Source organism: Lynx rufus, unplaced genomic scaffold (genome assembly GCF_022079265.1).
Source record: "Lynx rufus isolate CCGP_SWC_20201006 ecotype Redwood Valley unplaced genomic scaffold, mLynRuf1.p SCAF_6, whole genome shotgun sequence".
In the NCBI taxonomy this organism is placed as follows: domain Eukaryota; kingdom Metazoa; phylum Chordata; class Mammalia; order Carnivora; family Felidae; genus Lynx; species Lynx rufus.
This window is the reverse complement of record NW_025814878.1, coordinates 144,922,157-144,933,797: the sequence shown is the minus strand read 5'-3', so window position 1 is coordinate 144,933,797 and position 11,641 is coordinate 144,922,157. Positions and strand designations below refer to the sequence as shown.

The 11,641-nt window shown below is 48.0% G+C and overlaps 1 long non-coding RNA gene and 1 other non-coding gene across 2 annotated transcripts; both read left to right on the top strand.

Moving 5' to 3' along the window:
* Positions 1-5,873: 5,873 nt before the first annotated feature.
* TRNAL-CAA (transfer RNA leucine (anticodon CAA)) lies at positions 5,874-5,979 on the top strand. Its single transcript has 2 exons — positions 5,874-5,911; positions 5,934-5,979. It is a non-coding gene; the product is annotated as a tRNA-Leu (tRNA).
* Positions 5,980-6,324: 345 nt separating this feature from the next.
* On the top strand, positions 6,325-7,376 carry LOC124529356 (uncharacterized). The gene is made up of 3 exons (XR_006966316.1): positions 6,325-6,764; positions 6,954-7,018; positions 7,207-7,376. It is a non-coding gene; the product is annotated as an uncharacterized LOC124529356 (long non-coding RNA).
* Positions 7,377-11,641: the final 4,265 nt, after the last annotated feature.

Sequence of the window (11,641 nt, the reverse complement as noted above, 5' to 3'; positions counted from 1 at the left end):
GGCCCAGAACCACCAACCTAAGCCCTTGGGGGTACAAAGGTCACCACGTACTGAGGAGGAAAGATCTGACTGAGAGAATAGCTTTGTTCCAGGGATTTGGGTCATTTCTGCTTCTGGACACGGCCTCGAGAAGACAAGACCTTATGGTCTGTACTCAGTCCTGTTCCCAGCGTTGTTTGGGAAATCATATAACCAGGGCCTACAGAGAGGGGCTTCGATGAGGGTGTAGGGTATGTATGTGGAGCACCACGAACTAGACAGACCAATGCACAGATAGTTCTTGAATGTTCCTAACAACCCTACAAAGTGGGTACTATTGCCCTTACTGTACAGATGCAGAAACCGAGGCACGGGATGAATGGCTTACCCCAGACACAGCTGGGAAGCCGTGGAACCGGGACTCACACTAAGATGGAATGCTCGACCGCACACACCTGATCGCAGCCCTCCGCACATGTGGATTCTGCTTTCCCGCGTGGGAAACGGAGCGTTGAACAGAGGCCTTAATGGCGCTGGTCCGTCGACCCGGGGCACCTGCCTTCAGCAGGAAGGGTCTGCAGCTGGGAAGCCGGGTGGGGTCCCCATCAAAATTGCATTCCAGTGTCACTTAATTTAGTCCACTGGGGCAGGGAGGAGGAATACAGGCCCGCAAAGAGGGCACCTTGTGGGTATCCAAGAAAGAGTGTATCTGGGGTGGACTGTGGTCCTCACAGCCAGTGCTGGGGCCGTGTGAGGGGCTCGCAGTGGGTCTCATTGGTCCCCAGTAGACCCAGAGCTCCAGGAGCAGCGTCGCGATGCGTTTTTGTCAGCAGCAGCCAGGGCAGTGCTAAGTCTGTCAGATCCAACAAAGCTACTTCCCGTGTGAGTGTAGATGTGCCCCAAGAGTCAACGATCCTAACCATGCTGGGTGAGGAGTGTCTGAAGACCAGATACCTTACGATTGATTCCCATCTTGTAATGTGAACAAAAGGACCATGGGAGGATACCACAGAGGTGGAGGCTTAGGTTGATATGTGTTATTGGTTACCTTCCGTTCCTTGTGGTGGGTTCGTACGTATTTAAAAATTACTTAAATTTTTACTTAAACAACAACAACAACAATCCTGCCATTTTGGATAAGGTTGAATGAATCTGCAGATGAGTCTAAATGTACTCATCTGCAGAAAGGTGAGCAAAGCTTCAATTCAGTGAATCAGGATTTGGGGCCCAGTAGCATCCTTTTGGCTCCTATCTGGTTCTTTCCTCAGAACATCCCAAGTTAACTACACATTAGGGTTCCAACAGGCCAGTCTTTAGAGCTTTTGCTGCTCCAGGGTGTTACTGTGTCTGCCTTCAGCTGCTGCTTTTTTCTTTTTTTAAAAAAAAATATTTACTGTATGTTTATTTGAGCGAGAATGAGGGAGAGAGCATGCGAGCAGGAGAGGGGGCAGAGGGAGAGAGTCAAGCAGGCTCCGCACTCCGCACAGAGCCCAACATGGGGCTTGATCCCACGACCCTGGGATCATGACCCCATCAGAAATCAAGTGTCAGTCGCTCTACCAGCCGAGCCCCCCAGGTGCTCCTCTAAGGTTCTGTGATCCTGGCCTGGCAGGCCGAGAAGAGCATCTTCCCCAAGAGCAGATGGGCCTGCAAGAGCCCAGTTTGGAGAATAAAAGGAAAGTGTGCCTGGCCCCTGCCCTCCAGGATGTGCAGTTGAGAAGATGAGAAATACTTGGGGTGATTACTGCCTAACACTTAAAGGAGCCATGAAATTGAAAGCAAATCTCTGTCCTCACAGTAAATGAGCCACTTGTCAGGGCAGTTATCTGTGGTCCAAACCCAAGACGCGACGGAAATCACACATCTCTTCCCAGCAAAGAAAAAAACTGAAAAGGTTCTTTCTTCGTGTACTAATGGTGGGTGCATTGCCTCTTCACAAACGAAGGACAAAGATTCTTTGATTCAAACGGCACAATCACCCAGTGTTGGGTACCCCGGCTGAACTGGACTCCCCAGGAAGATACAAGAGAACGTGGCTTCTGGAATAAAGTCAGTTAAGAGGAGAAAAAATAACACGAGAAAGAAGTAGAAAGCAACAAAAGCTGATTTGTGGGCGAGGGGACCGGGCGCTGCAGACCTCCCTGTGCAGCCCTGGGGTCCCAGGTGGCTGAAATCCTAGGGCTCCACTTCCTAGTGGCCCCTTTTCTGGAGGCGGACAGGCTGGTATTCACTGAGGGCTGCAATACAATTCTACCTGACCATGCAATCAGATCACTAAACCTGTGCGCCTCCTTCAGCCCAGGAGTCCCCCCTCCACGCGGCCTCGGTGAGGAACAGCAAGGAAGCCAAGCCGGTGTAGGTTACTGGGGACCTTTGCTAGGGTGTTCATGGAGTAGCTGGATTTCAAACAGCAAACTATAATGGTATTGGCCCAGTTACATTTCCTTGTTCTCCACTGAAGAGAAAAGCGGCTTATCTGCTGGCTTAATTTTACATTGGAAGTCTGAAGTGTAGCCAAGGCATGTGAAGGTAACTGTTTGAGGTATACTCCTCTCTCCCTGATTCTTCATTCAGAACACACAGGATTTGTCTGGATAATAGTGGGGGAACAACTGCCAAACCCACTTTGGGGTTTGGGATGCACAACAAGAATGTGATAGAAAAAGAAGATAATTTATTTTAGGGTAGAGATTTCACATTTTTCAACCTACACATTAAAAAAAAAAAAAAAAACAACAACAGGGGCGCCTGGGTGGCGCAGTCGGTTAAGCGTCCGACTTCAGCCAGGTCACGATCTCGCGGTCCGTGAGTTCGAGCCCCGCGTCGGGCTCTGGGCTGATGGCTCAGAGCCTGGAGCCTGTTTCCGATTCTGTGTCTCCCTCTCTCTCTGCCCCTCCCCCGTTCATGCTCTGTCTCTCTCTGTCCCCAAAATAAATAAATGTTGAAAAAAAAAAAATTAAAAAAAAAAAAAAACAAAAACAAAACTGGAGCAAAATATGCCAAAGTATTAACAGATGCTTTTAATGAGGTTATAGGTGATTCTCATCCCCACCCCCCATATTGAACTCTTCACTACGGAAACCTTTAAGCACACACAAAAAGTGAGGAAAATACACACTGAACTCCCCATGGTACCTCGTAGCTTCAACAACTATCAATTTACGGCCAATCCCATTTCCAATATAGCCTCTTCTGCATTCCTACCCCCATCCCTGTTACTTTAAAGTAATTCTCGGACATGATAATCCGAGAATCAGATGTGTTTACCAGCGTCACATAAAACACTCATTTTGAGGATGGGAATTAAATTCCGTTTTTCAAATTGGTGTAGACCACCACCATCAGCTTTTCTTTTTAGTTCCCTCCACCCTTTAAAATTTTCAGGTCTTTCAAAGTCCCTCTTGTGGAAGATGTTTTCATTAAAATTTAGGGGGCCACCTGGGTGGCTCAGTCAGTTAAGCATCCCACTTCGGCTCAGGTCATGATCTCCTGGTTTGTGAGTTTGAGCCCCACATCAGGCTCTGTGCTGACAGCTCGGAGCCTGGAGCCTGCTTCAGATTCTGCGTCTCTCCATCTCTTGGCCCCTCAGCTGCTCATGCTCTGTGTCTCTCTGTCTCTCAATAATAAATAAACGTTAAAAAAGATTTTAAAAATAAAAAAATAAATATTTAGGATGGGGGAGTCCTACTGCATGATAATTATTAGTAAATAGTGAAAATAGTTACATGTTTAATTATACCTCACCTTATTCCAGAAAGGACTTCAAGCCATTTAAAAACCAAAATCAAGGTAGCAGCAGTTTAACATGCCATAAAAGGAAGAGAGATAAGGATGGGACAAAAGTGACCAGAAATAAAAGTAAATGTATAGCATGATTAAAAAGGACCTTAAATATGGACCAGAGTTCGATTTTTAAAGATTGATAAGGGAACCCTGTTAATTGTATGACTCATAGTTTCTATGAAAATTGGCTGAATGTTTAAGGGACTTAATGAGATTAAAAGGTAAAATATAGTGAAAGATAGGAATTTCTGCCTGGGTTCTTGATAAATAGAAACTGTCACAAGGGTTTATGTTTCTTATAGTGAGTTTTGCAAATCAATACGGAGAGATGAACACTTCAGTTTGTTAAGCAGTGTGAGAACCCTTCAAACACGAACCTTGAACCTCACTCAGAGTTGCAGAATGATGTCCTGTCACCTTTCACCCGTTAAAATGTTTTGCTGTTTAATCAACCCTTTGTTGGCCAGGTTTGCGGTATCCAGATGGCTTCAAATTTTCTGGTGGCGGCTGGACAGCATGTATCAAAAACTTTTAAGACTGGATAAACTTTAATCTAGGGACTCCACTTCTAGAAATGTAAGGAAATAATTATGGATATTTGAAAATATTTATCTACACAGGAATGTTCCTTGGAGCGTTTGCTGACGAGAGTGAAAAATTAGAAATAACCCAACGTTGGACAGCACCGGTTTGACGTGGGGTATCTGCAGTACCTTGCAATTAGGAAACCAGTAACAATCCCAGCTTTTTAAGAGGTTACAACGGCCACGCCTAGCACGTCTAGAATCACTTGTGGGATGACTTCCTTCCCACGGAACTACAGCTTCTTAAAGTACAGCAAACCTCACACCTTGCAGAGAGGGAAATTAGGAAACCATGTGCTTCTCACTCCCATTTTCTCTTTCACTGTCAAAAACAGGTGTGAAACCAAGAGAGTCTGGGAATCTAAAACAGGGCCTATTAAACCTCAAATTAGTTCTTTTTCGTGAAGAAAAGAGTAACCTGTGCCTCCCAGAAAGAAAAACGTTTGTGGGTTAATACAGAAAATAACCCATCGGGACAAAATGTACTGAACACTCTCAAATCTGTCCCTACTCCCTGAGCTTAGCCCGAAGCGGAGCTGCAGAAACAAGGGTCAGATCCATTTATTGGGCCCCGACTTTGCACTCGGGCACCGTCCTGGACCCTCATGGGGCCTGCCAGGGTTTCTCCGCACAGTTTACCACACCCCCAGGGTCTCTCAGTCCAGCTGCTGGAAAGGGTTTTCGAGCTTGTGGTCCAGGCCCGGAGCTCACATTACTCCGAGCAAAGCGGAGAAAGCGGGAAAGCCTGCGTGCGGAGGCGTGGCGCTGTTGTCCCCCACCTGGCAGCAGACGCGTGGGGCTCAGATCCCAGCATCCGGGAGCAGCCCGAGGGCGGGGAGGGGCTCCTGCACCCACACTGTCACCCACACCTGCACCGGCTCCCGAACCAACACTCTCATCTGCACCCGTACAGGCACCCACACCTGCACCCGCACCCTCATCTGCACCCGTACAGGCACCCGCACCTGCACCCGCACAGGCATCCGCACAGGCATCCGCACCAACACTCTCACCTGCACAGACACCCGCACTGTTACTTACACCTGCACCCACACAGGCACCCGCACCTGCACCCTCACCCGCACAGGTACTTACACCTACACCCGCACAGGCACCCGCACCTGCACAGGTGGGCGCAGGCACTTTCGGAGCCCAACAAACTCCCCGGCGCGTGCGAGCACTATTGGGGAGGAAGAGGCCGCGCCACGGAACTGAGGTGTTTTGTACGTTGGTTGTTGTTCCTCCCTCTCCTGAAAAGAAAACCAGCAGCGCGCCCGGAGGCTGGGACCGGGCCGGGGGCTCGGGACGCCCGCGCTCCGGCCGGCTGGCCGGCGCCCCAGCCGCGTTTACAAGAACAGCTCCTCTCCTCCCGCCCGCTTCCTCTCCCGGCCACAGGTGGCTCTCGGCTCTTCCAGCTGCGGCGGGCACCTCTGACGTCAGCGCTGCCTCCGGCACAAGCGTGTGCGTCACAGAAGCGCCCGGCCTGGACATCTACTTCAGTAGAAAATCTCTCCCCTTCCGCAGGGTGTCAGGATGGCCGAGTGGTCTAAGGCGCCAGACTCAAGCTCCGCTTCCCCGCGCTGGGGGTTCTGGTCTCCGAATGGAGGCGTGGGTTCGAATCCCACTTCTGACACATCCTTTTTCTCCTCCTGTAATTTTCTACGCAACGGCATGGACTTGAGAATTATGCATGGAGCTCTCAGAGACCTATAGTATTAAAAATTGACTTAAAATTTTCTCACAGAGGCCGTTAAAACACCGAAAATAGCGAAGGCGAAAGTATCGCGATACTTCCTGAAAGCCGAGTGATTTGGGAGCGGAGATCGCCAGACGTTGGAGCCGCTGAGGCATCGCGATAGATTGGGAAACCGCGAGATTTGGTCCGTGTAGTTGCCGGCGCTGCGGCGCAGGGAGGAGGGCCGTGATGGTGGGTGTGTGTCCTCTTACCCGGTCCACGCCCGGCGCTGCCCGGCGCGCGAGGCCCGCGGACTGCCGCCCGTGCAGCCGTACACGGGTGCTTCGTGCTGCCCTGCGCTTTCCAGTCGTGGAGCTAGTCTCACGGGTGGACGACGCGTGCGCCCGCGGTCAGGGCTGTGTGCCCTAGGTGCCCTGGGCGCCGCGGCAGCCACACCGCCGTCCCCACCGCTCTCCTGCATCCCCACTCTGTCCGTACTTGCACGCGTGCCTGCACCTGTGTTCCCGCGGAAACGCGGTCACCGCGCACACTCCCGCGTCCCACTTCACGGACTGCGTGTGAAGTCCGCCCGCTCACGATCGCGGTGCTGCGGGTCTCTGCGTGACACGACCCGTCCTGCTGCCTCTACCGTCCATCCAACAAGTGTTTAACGAATGCCTACTGTGTGCCAGGGGATGCAGCCCTGGTTGGGCCAGTGAAAATACAACATAGGATGGGACAGGGTGAGATAGGATGGGTGGGGCTAGGATAGGATAGCATAGGGTAGGGTTGGTAGGGTAGGGTGGGGTGGAGTAGGGTAGGGTAGGGTTAGGTAGAGTTCGATAGGATAGGGTAGAGAAGGGTGGGGTAGGACAGGAGAAGATAATTTAGAAATAGTAAAATTAATTTCTGCCCTTGTGCTTATATTACAGTTAAATGACTTTTGGTTTTGCCTCAGGAACACATTCCAGCCTTGCCATATCACTCAGGATAAGAAGTAAGTCCTGAATGTTGAGGTTAAATGTTTAATGCCAGGTCTAGAGGATTCATGTCTGAATGGCCATGTGTGTTCCTGTCCTTGTGACCACTCATGACTGGACTCATCACATTATTGATTTTATGCTCACCAGTCAAAATGGGAGAGGCGGTGCAGGTGTAAAGAAAGCTGTTTTTGTGCAACAATAGGATTCCCAGGACATGTTCATCATGGACAGGATCCAGTGTTCCCATTTGGAGGGCCATGTTCTGAATGCAGATAGCGGGAACCACAGGGTTCAAGTACTACAAGACAGGCTCACTCCCTGCAGTATGAAATTAACTGTGGTCAAGAGAAATAGGTAATGAAATATAAAAGCTTAAGGGGGGGGCGGGAAATGAAACTAATTCTGGCAAGGTGTCTCCTGATTAAATACGTACACATACAGCACATCATGTATCTTACGCATGTATAACCACTGCCCTCATAAAATTATTTTTTGCAGGAGGAGACAAATGGATTTCTAAAGACTTTGGAAGAATTTGTAATTTCTGATAGAAAACTGGGTGACTTAGAAAAGGACGGGAAGATAATGTGAGGGGGAGGAGATAGTAGCTGGAAATCTCTAGAAGGAAAAAAAATGATGCTGTTCTCATAAATGACTTTTTATATGCCTAGTATATTGGATCTTAAGTTTGATTTTAGTATGATTACGTGCACCTTCACAGAGCTGCTGGGTGAGTGTGTCTACTGGGTTCCAGGTGTAGACATGAGAAGAAGGAGGAGAGAAAGCCCTTCTTCTAGTTTCAGATCTAAACCATGCTTTTTAGTCTACATTTGCCAGCCACAAGTTGGTATTTTGTTTCTGCCTTTGGTGTATACCCGGTTTCCAAATTGTTAAAAGATTGTGTTCTTAAAAGAAGGTAAAATTGTAACTCTCATACAAATAAAAATGAGTATGTGTCAGTGTAACAACCAGTAAGAAAATTTGAAGTACTACATAGTTATAAGCAATCTGGAATGCTGAAGTAAATTTATGAATAGATTTACTTTTTTTTACCTGTCAATTTCTAGGGCAATGATCTCCTGCATTCCACTGGACACGATTCATTTGCATTTCTGTGAATGAAAATCATTTGCACTGTTAGCAGTTTGCTACAACTGGAAGAGTTGTAAGGTAGCTGCAAATATATGACAATCTCTGTTATGGACTGAATGTTTGTGCCCCTCCAAAATCCATATGTTGAAACCCTACCTCCTAACGTCATGGCATTAGGAGGTGGGATCTGTGGAGGTAATTAGGATTAAGATGTCATAAGGGTAGAAGCCTCCAGAATGGGATTAGGGTCCTGGTAAAGAATCCTGAGAAACCTGCTTCCTCACTGTGGTCTTCAGCCATGCGTGGACACAATGGGAAGACTGCCTTCCGAACACAGGAACGGGCCCTCACCAGAACCCAGCCTCTCGGACCACCCTGATGTGGGACTTTACACCTTCGGGAACCAGAAGATACAAACTTTGGTTAGACAGACCACCTGGTTTGTGACATTTTGCTACAGGAGCCTTGCTAAGACAGGTGTTCTACTCAAGTATCTTGAAAACTTTGTCTCATCCATTTCAAACTCCTTTCAAAATAGAACACATCCTTCCTTAGCTCGCTAGTACACTCACGTGGAATTGGGTTTTACAGCTGCATTTATTAAAGTGGAAATAGGCATTTATTCACCACATCTCAGCAAGCACCTCCAATCTGCAATAATTCTGTAGACAGCCAATGTAATTATTTTTAAGATTTTATGTTTAAGGAATCTCTATATCCATTTTGGGGCTTGAATTTTACAACCCCAAGATCAAGAATCCCATGTTCTACCAACCGAGCCAGCCAGGCACCCCAATGTCCTTCTTTTTTGTATGCAATAATAGATGTTTACTGAGCAATTCTACAAAATTTACATTATGTTACATGCAAGTGCTTTATATATGTTTTTCAGGTAGCTTTGTTTCCATTTGCACAAGGTAGCCGTGTTGTCAGGTGCCCTAGGGAGACCCCAAGCCCAGAGGCCTCTGCCCAGCTGGTCCCAGGGATGTTGCCGGAGGATCCGAGTCTTGTAGCAGCAAACAATTTTTTAAAAAATTTTTTTTTTTCAACGTTTATTTATTTTTGGGACAGAGAGAGACAGAGCATGAACGGGGGAGGGGCAGAGAGAGAAGGAGACACAGAATCGGAAACAGGCTCCAGGCTCTGAGCCAGCAGCCCAGAGCCTGACGCGGGGCACGAACCCACGGACCGCGAGATCGTGACCTGGCTGAAGTCGGACGCTTAACCGACTGCGCCACCCAGGCGCCCCGCAGCAAACAATTTAAGGACAGACCAGACACAATGGTTGAACGATGCAAGTAGGAATGTTTATTAAACTGAGCACACCCTCAAGATGTCAGAGCGGGTGAGCTCAAGGAAAGCCGTATGCCTCAGGTTGGGGTTTTGATCTCTTACTGACAGTTGTTGGCTGGGGGGTGGAGTATTTATTACTGGGGGAGGGGGGTTGGGGGCAGCTTTCCCCACCTGTTTTCCCTTAGTCGGTCAGGGTTTGCAGCCCCCTTTGTCTTGGGTGCGTCTGGTTTGATCTGGCTTCTTGTGGATTTGTTGTGGGGTGCTGCCAGACCAGTCTTGGACTTCCCCACAGCCGGGCACCACCACCCCTTGGCTGGCCTCCAGGCACCCTGGTAGAGCCTAACCTACTGCCTGCTCTAACCGTGAAAACAAGAAAGAAAAGAACAGGAGAGGAAATGCCTAGGACTTTCATCTAATTTGATTATTCAAGGTTTGAAGTCTTTTTTAATTACTTAGCTAATTTTTGAGAGAGAGAAAGCATGAATCAGGGAGGGGCAGAGGGAGAGAGAGAATCCCAAGCAGGCCCCGCACCGTCAGAGCAGAGCCCAACTCAGGGCTCGAACCCACAAACCATGAAATCATGACTAGGCCTAAGTAGGAAGCTCAACTGACAGCCACCCAGGCGCTTGAAGTATCAGCTCCACACTAGATGAACTTGAGCTAACAATTTCCTCCCTGAAACTTCTGTTTCTCGATTCCTTCCCTCCTGTCCCCTTCCTTTTTCTGTCAGACCCCTGTTAACTCTGGAATCCTGGATGTCCTCTTGCACACTTCACCTCCTCAGAACTATCTTCCCCAACAAGAAAAATAAAGAGCAGATTAAATAAAGGAAAGGAGATTCAAAATTCCTTGCAAAGGAATGGGTATGGAGGAGGATGTGGTTTCTTATCCAGAATCCGTCTTATATGCCTGGGTCTACTCTACTCCCCGTGATGTTCCAGTTTCTGATTCTTGCACGGAATGAGACTTATTCTCAGAAAAGCTTTCACAAAACTTAAAGAATCTCCCACTTGCCATACCCCTCCGTTTGCAAAGTAAAATGGCATTTAATCTACGAGGTAGGACACAGGGAATGCCTGTTAAATGTCTTTTCTTCAGAAACCTCCAAAGAGCCCCCTCCTCCCAATGTTAATGTGACTCCTTGAGAAAACGTAAGATAAACTCCTTGAGACAAGGAACCCAGGATGCAGTTGTACTACAGTGTGATGAGTGATGGAGGAGCTCGAAGAGAAAGCTTTCTTGAAGTGCTAAGTGAAGACCTCAGTATAAGGCAGGGAAAGCCTGAAAATGATCTCAGGGAGTCCGATTTTAGCAGAGGGAACAACATGTACAAAGGCCCAGAGGGACCCCAAAGTACTTCAAAATGGTATTTGTGAAGTGTTTGCTGCAAGGATGTGGTGGGGAAAAAAGTTGGGGAGATCAGCAGGGACCAAATCATAAAAGAAATCTCTACACCCACTGTGGGGCTCAAACTCACAACCCCGAGATCAAGAGTCCCACTCTCTACTGACCAAGCCAGCCAGGTGCCCCCAGAAGGCTTAATTTTGTAGTCTGGACTTTGCAATACTGAGGAGCTCAGTCTCCATGCTGGGGCTGAGTGGGGTCATCTATGTCTATAGTCTGTTATCAGTTGAAAGAATCTGAGAGTGGAATTAGAAATAAAATAAATATGCAGTTCCTGAGCTGGAGAAACGTGTTAGAGAGCAGAGTTTGATCTGGACAGCTCAAGGAAGATGTCCTTACATGTTATGAAGGGAATGGGTATAAGATGGGTATTCCTTCCTTTCAGATCAAGAGATTATCATCAGGAAAGGGATCAGAATAAAGCATGAGTTTGAAGGGCAGCAAAATATACTTTTTTTGGCATAAGGATTTCTTTGAGAAATAGACACAGGAGAAGCCCAGAAAAGAGTACAAGTTAACCTTTTGTAAGGATGTCTTGCTCTCTGTGAGGAAGAGAAGGTCGACCCCGAGTCACAAGAAACAAGAAGGCACTAACAAACCTTACTCCTGTTCATACCTTTCCTGGTTAGCTCCCACACCTGGTCTCCCTTGCACGCTCTTTGTTCTGTCTTTAGCTGCCTGAATTCTCAGCCACCTCTGAGAGTCACTCATTTTTCCCTAGGTCTCTCCCACGTGTACATGAGATATACACATTAATAAACTTGTGTTTCCCCCTCCTTAATCTGTCTTTTGTTACCGGGACGCCAGCCAAGAAGTTAGAAGGGTCGAGGGAAAATTGTGTTTTCCTC